General features: G+C 43.9%; 1 long non-coding RNA gene across 1 annotated transcript in view; it reads left to right on the top strand.

The window, feature by feature from the left end:
* Window positions 1–9945: 9945 nt before the first annotated feature.
* Window positions 9946–17344, top strand: part of LOC146802554 (uncharacterized) — a 164330-nt gene continuing 156931 nt past the window's right edge. The window contains exon 1 of the long non-coding RNA XR_014967417.1: window positions 9946–10043. This is a non-coding gene — a long non-coding RNA (uncharacterized LOC146802554). The remainder of the gene's footprint in view (window positions 10044–17344) is intronic.

Raw genomic sequence — 17344 nt, 5'->3', positions numbered from 1 at the left:
CCTCCACGGGTTCCTTCTTTGCAGGGACTGTGGATCGGGCTGTGAGAGGTCTGGAGGTCCAGGTCTTGTCGGGCTCTGGGCTCGGGCTCCGGCAGGAGGCGGCGGCAAAGCAGACGTCGAGTAGCTGGTTGGTGCTTGCGTTAGCAAGATGGTCACTCCCTGACCATAGGGGAGATTTCCTTCTGTCCTCTGTGCAGCAGAGCGTCGAAGTTCCCGTCTTCTTCTTTGTAGTAAGTTGATTCCAGGATGTCTGAAGTCTTAGGACACAGCTCCTACCTTTAAGCGGATTCTAGGGGCCGGACTACCTGCTAGGTCCCTCCCTAAGGGTGGGACCAGGAAGGGGGGTGGTTACACCCCCAATCCTTTGTCCAGCTCGCCCCAGGTCCGGGGCTGGTGTGCCCCAGGACCGGTTTGAACTGGCATATGCACCGAGGCTCCTTGTGAGCCTCAGGCATGTCTGATTCTATTCAGCCCTACCTGACCAATACACAAAATCCTGTCTGGGGTGGTGCACGCACCTCCCCTGGCAGGAAACCCTTTGTCCACGTCTCCCAAGCTGGAAGGACTCCCAGCAGCAGGAGGGCAGACTTGTGTCTGTGGTGGCAGCGTCCATTTTGTGGAGCTGAGGCTATGTCTGATTTTACCCGGGTTTCAGGTACTGTACATGTCGTGTCCCTCTAGAAGGGTGGAATGCTAACCCCGTCGCCAGAATTGGTGAGGGGTTAGTATTCCAATTCGTATGACACCTTACTCAACATGTTTTGATAAAGCCAAACCAAAGTTAGCATTTAACCGCGAGGTTCATAATGCACTTAAGAGTATATGGTATGGCGATATCTGGAAACGGTAGAAGGAAGTTGTTCCGACTACTACAGACAGGCTCAGCTCATGCCAGAGCACCATCTCACATGGAACCAAGCACTCTGCCTTCAGGATTGTTTAGGCCTGCCATAGGAGTGACTTATAGGTTAACATGTGTCCCATTTAAGGTTAGGTATAGGTATACTACACCTAAGTAAGAGGTGGTTACACCAACTTACCCCAGCTGAGTGATCAGCCAGTTGTGTCAAATTGTTAGGCCAGGCCAGGGGTGGCACAATACATGCTTCAGCCCCTGGTAGGCCTTAGATGCACCAATGCCCTGGGTACCTAGTGTACACTGGTACAGGGGCTCACAGGGTGATCCAATTCCAATTGGTTATGCACCTGGAGTGCATAGTGTCAATTTAGTAGAGAGAACAGCAGTCTGGGGGTCTGATTAGCAGGCCCACAGCCTCAATATGTCAAAAGCCAGTGAAGCAAAAAGCAAAAATTTGGGGTGACCATAGGATAGCAGACCCTACTCTCCTACAGTTGCTCTTTTAAGTTTTACATATCCTGGTAGTGAAAAACTTTTAAATCTGTTTAGCACTATTGTAAGCCTTATCTCCCCATTGGATAACATTGGGTTGCCTCATTATAAATAGTAAGTGCCAACTTTTCATTGGTAACAGATAAGCATTGTATGTTTGGTATCTGTGAATCTGTAATTAAAAATTATCTTTAATGGTAAAGTTGGATTTTAAGTTACAATTTTGAAAATGCCACTTAAAAACTATAAAGTTAAAGACACAATTGATGGACGGAATGCAGAACAAATCAAAACATTTCACCACCAGTCAAGAGATCTGGGTTAAATCCACGATTCTTATGCTCACCATGCCACCCCAGTTTAGACCTAGCCATATGCAAATCAGTCTTGACCTTGTGCCTCATTGGAACAGTCTAGACCGATCTGCCAAACCAGGTTCTCCCTGGACCGGAAACAAGCTTCCTAGGACCGGTTTCTACCCCGAAACCGGTCCTAGGATGCTTGTTTCCGGTCCAGGGAGGACCTGGCTTGGCAGTTAGAGCTGGACTGTTCCCATGAGGCACAGGGTCAAGACTGATTTGCATATGGGCAGGTATGAACTGGGGTGGCATGGTGAGCAAAGGAATTATGGATTTAACCCAGATCTCTTGACTGGGGGTGAATGTTTTGATTTGTTCTGCATTCTGTCCATCAATTGTGTGTCTTTTGCTTTCTCGTCCTAAGTGCGACGGGTATGCCAAGACATGGGTCCCGGGCTCACTGTGCCCCTGGATTCAAGCTATCCTGGCTGATGAGGGGTGAGGCACCGAAATCGGTTCTAGGATGCTTGTTTGTGGTCCAGGGAGGACCTGGCTTGGCAGTTCAGGTTGGGCTGTTCCATGAGGCACAGGGTCAAGAATGACTTGCATATGGCCAGGTCTGAACTGGGGTGGCATGGTGAGCAAAGGAATAATGGATTTAACCCAGATCTCTTGACTGGGGGTGAATGTTTTGATTTGTTCTGCATTCCGTCCATCAATTGTGCTTCTTTTGCTTTCTCGCCCCAAGTGCACCTGGTATGCCCAGACGTGGGTCCCGGGCTCACTGTGCCCCTGGATTCAAGCTGTCCTGGCTGATGAGGGGTGAAACCCTGAAACCGGTCCTAGGATGCTTGTTTCTGGTTCAGGGAGGACCTGGCTTGGCAGTTCAGGTTGGGCTGTTCCCATGAGGCACAGGGTCAAGACTGATTTGCAGATGGCCAGGTCTAAACTGGGGTGGCATGGTGAGCAAAAGAATTATGGATTTAATCCAGATCTCTTGACTGGGGTGGGGGTGAATGTCTTGATTTGTTCTGCATTCCTTCCATCAATTGTGTGTCTTTTACTTTTATAAAGTTGGCATTGTTCTGCCCTTAGTCATTTGGTGCCCGCAGCTTCCCCTGGGTCACATGACCTGGTGTAACTGACAGACTTTTTGAATTCCCACCAGACAGTCACACAATAGAGGGAAAAGGTGTACCTGAATGTGCCATCTGCTAGCAGAATTGGAAGTGGAGCTGAGCACAGCCCCACTTGCATCTGAATAGGCTGTGCTCTTCCTATACACAAAAGGTTTGTCACCTTCACATTGTCTCTGCATCCAGCTTGGAGCAAGGGTAGGGGAGCCAGGAACTTCAAAGCACTTCAAAGGGAAACCTCACTTTCTGGACCTAAGGAAGGACTCACAACCTGCTGCTTTGGTCTTCTGTATCCTCATCAAGATTGCTTTGCTGCACCTGGAAGGCCTGATGTGATGCCTGGAGCCTGCATTGAACCCTGAGAGGCCAGCCCTGCTGGTTGAGCCTGCATGTTCACCTGAACCCAGGACTACCAGAGTGACTCCAAGGGCTTGTTTGATGGCATCCCGTTCAGTGCCACAGGGACATAAAAGGCTCCCACCGTCTTGATGTCTGAGCCCCTAAGTGGTGTCCTACGAGTACTGGACCCTTGGTTGTGGTGCTTAAAGTACCCAGATATCCCCCCCCCAAAAAAACTTGAGACTTTAAAATTTTTGGGCTAAAAACTGCTCTGAGAAATGAAGGAAAACTGGGGCCAACCTGCTCATCGAGCTGCCCAGGGAGCATCGCCGGTCGGCCTAACTCCGCGACTGCTGCGCTATATTCTTCTATGTAGTAGCAAATCTGGTTCAGCGGTCCTTCGCCAAAGGGGTATCTGACTTCCTTTACCTGTCTTCGGCTACAGCCTCGTGCCTCACCCTGCAGGAGATTTTCGGCTTCCAAAAACAAAAAAGTGACTACGTCCGAACGTAGAAATCTTCACCCGACTTCGTCCAGCAGCATCCCAACGATGATGCTGTCGCCTCGGCACCTCCTGCAGCCTTCTCAGTACATTTTTCTTGAAACTTCTTTTAAGTCCCAAGATAAGCGGCAACCGGGCCCAATCCACATCTTGTATCTGGCCCTTGTTAAATCACGGTCGGCCATATTTTTTGACTTTTACCTGTTCTTGCATAATTAGATGTCCACAATTGGCGCTTTGATTTTTAGGCACTAGTTTTTACTAAAAACTTTTAAAAATTCATAACTCCAGTTTTACCGATTGGACTTTTGCTGTTTCGGTGTTAAATCGTTCATTAAAATGTACTCTATTGTTCTAAATTGGTATGGGATTTTTCTTGTGCTATGTTTTGACTTTATTACTGATTGTGTGCTGCGAGAATACTTTACACATTGCCTCGAAGTTAAGCCTGGCTGCTTTTTGTGCCAAGCTAACCAGGGTTAAGTACAGATTTATCTGGTGACTTTTCGTGGTTCACCTTGCCAGAGATTGTGACTGTTGCTTGACCAGAACTCACACACCAGTCAACCAACAACCAAATTTCTCACAGGTGCAGAAAGAGACCAAAGAGGTGCCTATGCCTGTACACAAACAGCCTAATACTGATTTTTTGGTAATAGTTGTCCGACTGTGTGTTCTAGAAAGAAAACACCATAAGGAATCAAACTCTTGTGCTTTTGCTGCAAGAATATGGAAGGTGGGAATAGAGCTCCTTTGTTGAAAAGACTGAGGGCCTAATTACCACTTTGGCAGTGCTGCGCCGAATCTCTGCCGACACAGCACTGCCCAAAGCCACGCAAGAATCGCCCACCTTATTACGAGTTTTTCTCGTACGAGATGGTGGTCCTTTTGCTGTTTCAATGGCGGTGCACTAAAAAAGGGCACCGCAAAACTGTTCCAGCACAACATGGATGGTGATGTCCATTCCGTGCTGGAACTGCGGGGGACAACAGACAGGGGAGCACATGTTGTGCCCCCCTGCATGCATACCTGTGGCGGGGAGGCATGGGGGCCCTAAAGGGCCCCCTTTGTTCCTCCACCATCAGCCTTTTCGTGGCGGGGCTCCCGCCAGGAAATGACTGGTGGTGGCGGAACTCATAATATGCTGAACGGGACTGCACCAGTCTCACTCAGCATATTGCATTGAGCCTCCGCTGCGCCACCGCCAGGGTATGGCTCTTCCCTGGCACAGCCGGTGGTCCTCCGCTGCTACGACTACATGTAGTCGTAATACAGCAGACAGACCATCGCCACCGCGAGTTGGGAGATCTTATGACCGCTGCATTCGTAATCAGGCCCTGAATCAGTAGACTTAAGTTGCACCCTGAAAGAAAAGGCTTATGAAAAGAAGTTGGACGAGGAAGTGTGTAGAGTAAGTGGTGAATTTAAAAGCAAACGGGAAACAATTCATAAATCCCAAAAGTCATAAACTGAGAACCCAAAAATCCACAGACACATTTACTGGAAAAACAATGTAAAAGAAATACAGTTTGTTCAACAATAATTGAAAAAACACAGTTCAAATAATTAATATTCATTTTTTTTTTCAACCCGTTTTCAAAGAAAACATATTGTGGACCCCATGAAGAATGTCATTTCGGGGTCACTGTTCTAATATTGAAGGTGAAAACAGAGATCATTATTTTGGTGTGGTATCATAATAATGCAGTCAAAATATTGGCAAATTTATTGTGCCCTATAAATTGACTACAATATATGGTCTCACTGGAGATTCTAATAGAGATTCTACACCAAATGGGATGATATTTCGGTAAACAATATTTAGGGCATGATGTTTAATATTTTCATCAATAATATTCTGACATACAACTGTGAAGAGACAAAGGTAGAGGCAAGCAGGGGAGAGATTTTATGTATGAGGGTACTGAATAGGAAGTCCATAAGAAAAAGTGGAAAAAGGAGCTTGTGGAGTGGGGTTCAAACTGTTGACGGAAATAGGAGACTTGTGTATCCTGCCAAAAAAGGGAAAAAGGTAAAGGTGGAGGAATACAAGGAGAAGGGGTGTGGGAGGTGAAGGAAAGCGGAAAGAGAGAAAGGGGCTCAGAAATTAACTCCCTGAACAGCAAATAAACTGCAATTTCAAAAAAGTGAACTATCCCTCTGTGACCAGATGTGTGAAGAGAAAGAAGTGGTGGGAAAAGGGAGCTCACAAAAAACAACATCGATGACTTATTTTAAACAGTAATGGCTTTTAAAACATGGAAATGCAACTTTGAAAAAAAGTTTTTTGTTCTACAAACTGGCTTCTGCCAAATAGTAAATGCCATTAATCTTGACAATTTCGATTACACATTCAGGTGAAATGGTATTTCAGAAATGGTATTCTATTAATTTGCTTTTCTATTAAATCAAATCCAGATGCCCAAGTACCACACCTGTTCACGCCTAAGGGAACAATCATTCACACTGCCACACAGAGAAAAGATGGCAGAGTTTTGGTGGCAGACCACATAGGAAGTCATGGAAAACCATGCTTGAAGCAGATGCCATCTGAGGGTTTGCTAACAAGGCGGATGATTGTTAGGGCTTCATTGATTTTATTTTGGCTATTTAATTGAGAATGATACTGACACCAAGGAACAGCTGGCATGAAAGGTCTTTTCTAGTACCTAATCCGAACCGAATGGAATTCTATTACAGAGAAATCGTTTAATAGGTGATACAAGGAAGAGAAAAGTGGAAAATTCTGAATAGATACTTATAAAAATAAGCAAATCTTCAAACAGGACACTAGATAGGTTTTATGGAATGCGACATGAATCACTCCATAATTACACTGATCATGCAGTTCTAAGATACTGTGATCAGTGATTCTGCTTGCAGTGTACACTTTGTAAAAACACTCACTCTGAATTGATACTGTGATCAGTGATTCTGCTTGCAGTGTACACTTTGTAAAAACACTCACTCTGAATTATGTCACAGCCAGCTGAATGCCTACTTTTCACAGCCCCATCACAAACAACCGTCCTGCCTATTCTCTCTCGCTGACTGAGTTCGTTGCTTGATTGTAATTATTTGAGATGGGAAAAGATTTATTTAAAAAAACACCCTTTATCCGTGGATTATGTCTATCTGATGGTAAACCATCCAGACGTCATAGGTTCCCTTTTTGTTACTGTACTCCCTTGCACTAACACAAATTACTTTGTGTAAGGATATGCTCCTTGTGAAAGAGCTGAATACAACACTCAAGGTGAAGTTGGCCAGTGACTGAAGTGGGCTGACCAATGGGTGGAGAGGGCTTGCTGAACGCTCCTATAAGTACATATAAACTCGGGGCTTCAAGTGGGGTAAAAAAAACCTTGGGAGGCCTCAAAGGGGCGTGGCCTCTGTAATGAAGGGGGTGGCTTTAAAACATCAAAGCTAAAAACCTGTGCTTAGCATAGTGTGTGGTCTGACTGCATTTTTGCTGTTTCTCTCATTGCATCCCGATATATAATACAGCAAGTAACATTATACCTACAACAAGCCACGACTATTGGCTTTGTCAATGGGTATTAGTTCCATAATAAGCAACAACCAGTGCTTTAAATGGGAAATAATAAGTGCAGGTACTCATTAAAATGAGCTACAGGTTTAGTGAGGGGGCGGGGCTAGGGGCGGGGCTAAAGGCCAGACATGATGATACTTAACGACTTCTGTATTAGTTGCAGCACACACCAAACCACGAGAAATGTGTTGATATAAACAAAGCAAGTTAACTTATTACACAAAATGAAAGAAAAATGCGATAATATGGTAACATTTCCTTTTTTTTGCAATAGTTGCACCTTTTTTAATGTCATACTGTTAATTGCTGTTTGGCACAATACTATATATTTTTAAGCATACGAGTAGGAAGAAACTGAAAATACCCCCAATTCGAACAAAAGATCTTATGGCACCAAGCAAATGAAGCAAACAATCATGAACCTCCCCAGAAGAAATCTCTTGTCTCTTCCATCGATCTATCCATTCATCCTTTCATCCTACCATTTACCTGCTGATGTCCACCATTTAACCTTTACATTCTATTGTCTATTCAGTCTTTCATCAATCATTCAGTTTTTCACCATTCCGTCTATCCACCCTTCATATCCAAACCTATCCATCCATCTCCAAACATATCCATTCATCCTTTCACTCATCCATCTCTTTATCCACCTTTTCCCTCATCCATCAATCCATTCGCTCATCCATCCATCAACCCTTTCACTCTTTTATTCCATCCACCTTTTCATTCCATCCACCCTTTCATTCCATCCACCCTTTCACTCAATCCCTCCTTTCACTCATCCATCATCCACCCTTTCATTTATCTATCCAATCTTTCACTTATCCACCCATCATCCGCCCTTTTAGCCAATCATCCACCCTCTTTCACCCATGCATGCTTTCACTTATCCATCCATCTATTCATCCATCCATCCAGGCATCCACCCTTGCTCACTCATCCATCCACTCACTCACCCACCCACCAACCCTTTTTTTCGTTATTAATGAATCTTTGTCGCCGAGCAGACATGTACACACAAAGTGCCACCCATTTTCTTTGAAATACCTCCTGAGAGTGTCTTGATTCTCTCTCTTTCTCTCACTTTTTTCTTACAAAAACCGGCATACAAATGCAGGCAAACACACAAACATAGCAGACACACAAGGGCAGAGATTGCTTGAGCACCAGTTACATTACAGAAAGTCACATTAATTTTTGATTTAGGCCTAGGACAATTAAGTCATTTGCTCAGAATCACAGGATGTTGAGCTGAAGCTGGGACTCAAAGCTATTTTCATAGTTCCTTGTTAGGCAACTCTGACCGGCCCTAACATTACATCCTCTCAATTTTTCTATCTGGGAGATGCCTCACAGCCTATGAAAACATAACCCCACCACCAAGGCCTGAAAGACACTGGTGCTAAGGTGCTAACAACAGGCACACATCAAGGCCAATTCACTAACTCCCCCCCTTTCCCAGCAAACTATAGCTTCAGGGCGCTAGCCTGGACAGGGAGCAGGGAAGAAAAGCAGAGAGACCCTTAGGCACCATCCGATCGCCCTATGTCCGCCTTCCCAATCTGATGCTGGGTAGCGTGTAATACCCCCCCCCCCAAACACCCCCTTCGCAGACTCGTGCTGAGAGGTGCATTCATCTCGGGTGTCACGCTGTAATTAGATTTGTGGGGTGGGGGATAGGCTCAGAGTCCCACACCTACAGTGTGATTGACTGGTCAGGGTCTGATTGGACCCTTCACTTTTATTCACAGAGGGCCGGAGGGCATTCACAACCCTAAACAGCCCTTAAGTGATGCTAATGAGCCGCTGCTGGATTGCTCAGCAGCGGCTCCATTCAGAGGCATACACTGCCCCTCTCTCCATTCTGCCTTCTCTTTTTTGCCAAGCAGAGCACTTTCTGCACAGCCCAGTCTCGAGTGCCATCGAGCCTGCACTGCCTGACTTTCCCCTGAGTTCCGGTACTGTCCTTGGCGAAGGAAAAGTTCTCAAAGGGAGAAAAATAAAATGTGCCGGTACTCCGTACCGGTGAGTACCGGCCCATTTAAAGCATTGGCAACAATTATGTCTTTTGTTGTATTGAATATTGAAAATTCTTCAGTTCTGAAATGATGAGACTGTGAAAGAACTGTAAACAGTCTCTTCGAAGTTACATAAAAGGCAGTGAAAGAGTGATACTGCTGCAGAGTTAAGATTTTTTTTCACCCCGAGGGTGAAGGCAAAAATGGAGAGCCCGATAGGGACTCGTCTCAGCACCAGCATTTGTGAAATGCAGGTGCTGAGCAACCGGCAGGACCCTGCCCACTTAAAGGCCAGTGTAAAGGAAAAAATAAAATGTATGTAATTTTAGTAAATTCAAAAGGTCTTGGCTAACACCAGACCTAAGAATATCCGAGGATGTGCATTAACGTTATCTCTAACCCTTTTCTAATTCAATGCCGGTTAGGTTCTCACTAATAAAGAACGCTGGAATGGTAGCAAAGCACCACAGAGATCGTCACGTGACCAGTAACGGCTCCCTGTCAAGCACCCATCACAGGTCGCACGTGCTTCGCCCTTCCACAGTTCAGTCTCGTGCGTCGGCCTCACCCATTAGCAGAGAGAGCCTGTGAGTTTAAACACGTCTCGCGCACTGCAGATTGCCAGGCATTGCTGTCGGCTGCAGGAGCCGCGCTGTAATCACGGAGACGAGGTCAGAGTGATGAACAGACCCGGTCTGTGGAGTGTTATTTCAGTGAGGTCAAAATGAGAAAACTGGTGAAGCGTTTGAAACATAATTTCCTATCTCCAACTTGCTATCGTATTTATCTCAGAACGACAGAGAAGAGTGTGTCTTTGTTGGAGCAAAACTGTTGACCGGCGCGTGAGTTGCATTATTTACGTGAAAGCCTTCCAGTTAGTTTCTGGTATCACTTCCAATGCATTGTGAATAAAATAACACATAGACAGTAACTGGGATAAAAAAAAAAATTAAAACGAGTGGGGTCGTTCTACTAAATTTCTCTGTAAACTAGTGTTTGATTTCAGATTCTATTCAACAATGTCAATGCTTAATCTGGAAAAAAGAAATTAAGTGCAGGGGTCTAGCGTTCCTTTTGGAGCATGCCATTGATGGTACAGGTTACCAAGGTTGCTGAACAACAATGATGCCTTGTTTTAATTCCACCTCATGTTTATTTCTTCCTCTACCTCTACTTCCGGCCTCTCTATTCCACTCTTTCACTTCTGTTTCATCCCTGCTTTCTCCCTTTGTCACTGTGTTCCTATCGTTCCCTCCCCCCTTACTCCCTTTTCTGACAATTTCTCTGTTGCTCTGGGCCCAGCTCTGATGATGAAAAATCAGACCTGGTCCCCCAAATATTGCGCTGGTGGTAGCAGGTGCAGGACCACTCTTTATCGTAACCAGTAGGCTGCCTCAGTACAACGTTGGTGTGTTTTAGGTGCCCATTTAGAATGCAGCCATCGGGGCCCAAGTGACTGGAAATCAGATTACTGTACCTTTTCCCCCTCTCTGCAGCACTGAAATTACTTGTCGAAATTACTCGAAGTAGTGTGATGGTACACACACACTTTATTTGACCCCGAGAAATGTCCCCTGCATCTTTGGCAGCCTTTTCTTTGCAGCCGAAGAAGACCTGTGGTAATGACCGGTTGAAACTGTTTTCGTTGGTTACGTTTCAAAATCTCCAGAGAACCTTAAAATACGGCACAAAGTGCTGTTGTGACTGAACCTGACATTTCACGCCGTATTTATTTGGATTTTCTACTTTGCTGCTCAGATCATGGAAATTCTATAACTGGTTGTCGCTAGCAAAAATCTACTAGTAACCACAAACAAATGCTTTTAAACAAGATTTTTACACTGTGCTACATGCTAGTTCGAATATTGTTTGCACCCTATTCTAAATGCTGTAGTAATACTCATGGGAGCCATGTTCACCATGTTATTAGTGGGACCGAGACACAAAGACCCCATTTTGAATAGAAACTGAGGCTAAATTCAGGTGAGACATTTGATACAATAAAAGTACTTGAGGATAATCAATCGTTTGCTTAGCAGCCTTATTGAACGGAAGTTGTAAATAAATGCACTGAATGCATATATAAAGCACAGATTGGCAAAGCCAATAGGTCTGGCGCTGTCTGCCAGGTTTTTCGCTTTATCAATACTTGTTTTGTGTTTGCAAAACGTTATTGTGGGGGAAACTGATGTGCCCATATCAATAAAAAAATAAAAATAAAACATTGGCTATAAGCAAAAAGATTTTTCTAGCCTCAGAAAGCACACATTGCCATACTAGCCAATTAAACTGAAAGGAACTGGACTGTGTGTGAAAGGGAGGAATGCCTTCACTCACAGTGAAGTCAGCCAATGGGTGAAGTGCGTTAATTCTCCTGTGCTGTAGTGGGTGGAAGAAAAATGTAAATGGCACAATAAGAGCCAAATGGATGAAGAGGGCTGGCTGAAAGTCCTTATAGGTATATCACACGTTATTTTAGAAAAATCAAAAGGTCTTGGCTAACGCCAGATCTAAAAATATGCATAGATGCCAGCACCAAGCTGCACAGTGTTTTATCTAAGATGATTTATTGCCAGACATCGTCCTTCTGCATAATAGGGAGTTGTCTCTGTGTGAATCCCTCAGTATAACTTCCTCTCCTAATAAACAAACATGCACACTCCTCCAAAACAATGAGGCCTGCTAAAATCCGTACTGATCATGACAGTGAGAGGGCCCCACTGGGTGTGGGCCCTATGACACAGCCCCATCTCTAACCCCACCACTCTAGTGTGCACGCTCTATTGGACCAGCAGCTGAATGTGGCTGAAAAGAAAAGGGAACAAGAAAATGAACTTGCTGGGGCTTCTGTACCACAACAAAGGTTTGGTGTGCTTTTTTGTGCTCCACCTGCATCACTTGTATGGCATGATGAAGCACATGTTGTAGGTGCGATACCCTGAGATTCATTAGTGTTGTCCCTGCAAGAGTGGAGCTTCTCAGCTGAGATATTGTGAGGAAGGAACCCCAGTACCCCACAGTATTCGGTGTTTGTGGTAATATTATGTGGTGACAAATCTAGGTATTAGTCTGTGATATGGAGTAGGCCTCTAAATGCATGCGTCATAGGGTACCCGTATGTATACTGCTGGTAGGTGAAGTGCGTCCCAACACCAAGCCAGTCAATGTAGCACAATATCATCGTCTCTGTACACTGTAAGGCGGCATATAGTACTGCCTGATACATTTCCAGTTAGCCACAATACAAATTGTACACATGTAGACTTCGCCTTGGCAGTTAGTACACTACTATACAGTTCAGGGTTCCCCCAGTATGATGCCCCATGTAGGGTTGTAACAGCAATGTGTCAAGAAATCCAGCCCCATTATGACCCATTCAAGCGAGAGACTATCACTGCTTAGGAGAAATGGAGATGTGGGCTCCATCTCTGCAGGTAAACAACAAGAGAGGAAGGGAACAACACGATTACTCCCTCAGGGAAAGACTAAAAAACAACAAAGTCAGTGTGATGTAAACAAAGCACTATGTATCAAAGGAGCATTGGTCCACAGGTTCAGAACAAACCCTTATGTTGTTGGGAAAGACGTAGACCTCTACAGGCAATACCCGTTATGTATACAACCCGTTATGTATAAAGCCCTCACTCGCCAACCTGGTTGGTGACATGCTTCATCATCGGGCTCCACTGGGTATGACCGAATGTCATCCCAGTGTGCTGCAACGCCAGGTTACTGCGGAGCGGGGTTCGTGTGAGGTGACAGTGAATTTAAAATTTCCAATTGAGTCAAAAAGTAAAATTTATTAGTTTTGCTAATTGGGAAAATTAAAAAGGGGAGTGAAGGTAAAAAAATAGAAGACCTGTTTCACTCCGTGGCGGTCAACATGTTTCTGCCTAAATGCATGTTCAGCAGGCTTTCGTCAGGACCAGAGTGGAGGTGCAGAGTCCCGGAGGTATGAGCGCGCTAAGGTTCACCCTTCCGAGGACTACTGTGTGAAAAATATTTACAGTGAGAAATCCGCCAAGAAGTACAATGGAGGAGAGAAACGAGTTTATTCTGATGTTAGGTAGACACACAAACAAAAGACAAAACATGAAAGAGTTGTAAATGTTGATGGTCAACTCGTAATTGAACTTAGGTGCTCAGATGAGAAAGTGCCATTAACGTCTACCTCAGGTGCAATAATGGTGAGAGTAGTGCACCTAGGTTTATCCTGATATCGGTGTAGGATAAGTTAGAATGCTTCTTATCCTAAATAACGTGTCTAGAATATAACGCCAGATTGTTCCCACCCCCCACCCGGGATCCCTGAGGCTTCAAACGGATTGCCTCTGAGTAAGATCTTCTTTCCCTACTCCAGCATGATAAGTCCTAGACGACTTACACAGGGGCATGGTTCGTCTTGCCTCAGCCCATATGCATCCTGAGAGTCTCACACTGAGTTCTGAGTTCCACGTGTGTCCCGTTATATTCTAAGATCATTAATTAAAATGATGACAGGGACATACGATCCAAGAGTTCTAATAACTGAAATCTCAGCTCCCAATTAAATCTCAACATACTCTTCCTCATTCGTACTTCACTATACCTAAAAATTCTCAGCCTTTTCCCATCTTAAGCAGGAGCCCAGTATCATCAATATGCACCTGCAAATAGAAACATTGCTTCCTGATGACCCCAGCCAGTAGTCGCACAAGCACACTGGGAATGTGGTGGTTGGAGAAAGGGCTCAAGCCAATAGAACTCCACATTCCATTGCAGTAGTTTGAAAGAAACAGTGACCAATTTTCTCTTTTTGTGTCCTTCTTTAAAAAAATGAATACATTCAGTTCTTGTCTCACCACCCACATGCTGACATACTGCATAGTGACTTGAAAAGACCTATTAGGCCACTGAGCAATGCTGGAGGACCATACCACCAGATTAGGGTGGGTCACTTCATTTTTGTTTAGGCCAGATTAGGTGAGAATACTGTTATGTAGTGTAAGTTAAGTGAAGTGGCAGCTGCAGTACAGTAGATGGAGTGCACTGTCTCACTCATTGATATACATGATTGATTATGAACCGGGCAGGTTATGTATGCCTGCTATTGTGCGCCACTGTATGGCCACTGTGCGTTGCTAGGGGGTGGAGTGTTGCTGTCCTCAATTCATAGAGAGTCTGCTATTTTGTTCCCCTGGGCCTCACACAGGTTCCCTTGGTCCTAAACTCAGACTACATGACAGAATATCGACCATCAAAATATCGAATTACCACAACATAGCCAAATAAATATTGTTTGCTAAAATATAATCACCCTGTACACAAACAAGAAGTGCCAAAATATTGCTAAGAAAAATATTGCTAAGAGTATTTAAAATACCACAGTTTCGAATACAAAAATATAGTAAAACTAAATATTGTTAACCTATCAAATATATACAAATTGAAAACAAAATCAAAAACAACTTCATCGACCACAAAAATATTGTTTAAATGAATTAAAAAAATAATCCAAATAATTTTGAAGTGATAATTATCGGTAAAACACAAACAAAACATTTACAAATATTGTCATACAAAATAAACACAACATAGTTTTTTATTAAATTTAAACCCATATTCACTCACTAAGCAACTAGAATAAATGAACAACGATTTTAGCTAATTCAACATATATAAATAATAACAAATTAATAAACTAACGTAAATACACAATATTATTAGTAAAAAACAAATCTACAGGCAAACATATTCCTTAATTAGCGTCCACCAATTAACCCCTTGCATGCTGACGACGGCTCCCAGCCGTCGTGCATTACAGTGGGCGTGTGCGCACGACGGCTGGGAGCCGTCGTAATCACGGCTGCGGTTTATTTCTCCCGCACAGCGGGAGAAATAAACCCGCATCGAAGGGGTTAAGGAACAAACTGCCAAAAAGCATTTAACCTGAACATAAAGTAACCAGTAACATGAAATGTAAAACAAAGTTACCAATAGAATTATTAAACGAATTGAATAAACACTATAGAAAGAGTACAAAAATCACCTAAACCTTGAAGCAAAAAAATCTACACCTATATAAAACTAACACTCTGCTGGATTCAACAATAAAATTCCAGGAAGAACCTTGCAGAAAACTGCCTCGCTAAATCACCCCCAAAATATAAACCCATTAACTGAAAATTAACCTAAACTAATTGCCTAACGCTTAACTTAAATGAAACAATTCAAGCAAATCTTTTTCTTTATATCTCCAAACTTTAGCTTACATTACAAGATTACAAACGACATTTGAGTTTGCTATCTTTGTGTCATTTTTTTTTCTCGTCCAGAGCCAAGAATAAAACACAAATCAGCAACCTTTTAATGTAAACGTGATAGAGGGAGACATGGATGCCCATCTGATGGTTGACTTTCAAATAGCGAAACCAGATACCCTGAAATCCCTACTTGTCATAACTGTGTAATTCTAGACAAACATTTTATTTAGCAGAGTCTCCTATTTCTTTATCATCACATATATGCAGACTTTTAAATACTTGACATCAGGATGTGCACAGTACAAGCACCCTTTGTGTTTGATTTATTAGATGAAAATGTTGCCCCATATATATTGAGAATCTAGGAATTTTGGGGGGTTTACATGACTACTGACTTGCTTTTTATTTCACTAATGACATTGCTGGGGGCGAGCAATGAATGTTTCTAAAAAACTATCACTCTTAATAAATACATTGATATAACCTGATGTACTAAGTTGAAACATGACTGCATGTTAAAGAAATGCACTTTTTTGAATTTTAAAACAATTGTATCATATTTGTACATTATGGGGCTGATTACGATGTCAGTGGGACGGTCTGTGTCGGTCCCACTGACATCTGTACCTGCGGTCAGAACACCACATTACGATGCGGTCGATCTGACTGCATTACCCCAAGGACTGACCGACAGCTTCCGACAGGCTCAAGGAGACTGTCAGGCGGTTGGTCATATCTCATTACCCACAATGGGGGTGGTGCCTTCTCGGGTACCGTCGTGGGGATTACTACCCACCTTTCCGTCAGCCATTTCACATTGGTTCTTCTGACGTGAAAAGGCTGCTGGAAAGGCTTTCATGGGGCTCCTAGCAGGGCTGCTGTACCCTGTAGCCCTCCACTAGCTGCCTTGGGGGACACCTGTGGTGCCCCTTAACATCTCTGCATCCTGTGGCAGGAACCGCATAGTGCCTGCCACAGGGTTGTTTATAAACATGCCTCTTTGCACTGAGGCTTGTGCTGCGGCCCTTTTCTGGGCTGCAGCACAAGTCTCAATGCAAAGAGGCATATTTCCGACTGCCTTCACGACGATCAGATCCTGATTTGGCGGGTGGGACCACCGACTACCTGTCGGTCGGTCCCGTTCCCGCAATGATGGCGGTTGGACGCTCGTCTGACCACCATCATAATTGGCCCTATGTTTGTTGCACCAAATACATACCAAGCATTGTCATGGCTCGGATTGAGCACAGATTCTTAGATTCAAACCAGTCACATGGCTCGATTCTGGCTTGACTCAGCCTAATAATTTAAATATGTGCCCTCATCTATTTGCAACTTGGGCTTAATATATGGGGCCACAACTTGCTAAAATGATTTGTAAAAGGCAAGGACTAGAGACATGTAGCCTTGCCCACATGCAATGATTTGACAACTCTATCATTAAGGCTTCTTGTAGCAGAGAGAAAGAAGAGTGCATACAGTGAAGTGCTGTTAAAATAAGTGATCCTGTAACCCATTGTGGCTTAAGCAATGCTACTGTTTGTCGTTTTGTTTAAAAATGCCAATAAAAAGAAATTTTAAAATAAGTGATCCCAGGCCAGGGATTTCAGGACATTGTGTTGTATGTGACTTTAGTGATGGGTTACCGGGGAGAACTACCAGGCCCAGGTGAGATGTGCATGGGTGGAGCTTGAGCTTGGGTGTTTGGAGTGTGACACCACTCAAATGCTTTCTTGGTTTGGGAGATGTATGTGGCAGCCCTTATCCGAGCCTGCTATGTCTGTGTTGGTTTTTCTCATCTTTCTCATTTCACTAAGAGGTTTTAACTTGTTCATTTTATGGATCGGGTTCTTATATATATATATAGTGACTGGTTACCCAAAATAGCAGTAAATCTGCAC

The sequence above is a fragment of the Triturus cristatus genome, chromosome 8 (genome assembly GCF_964204655.1).
Source record: "Triturus cristatus chromosome 8, aTriCri1.1, whole genome shotgun sequence".
In the NCBI taxonomy this organism is placed as follows: Eukaryota; Metazoa; Chordata; class Amphibia; order Caudata; family Salamandridae; genus Triturus; species Triturus cristatus.
This window is presented reverse-complemented; position numbering and strand designations above follow the sequence as displayed.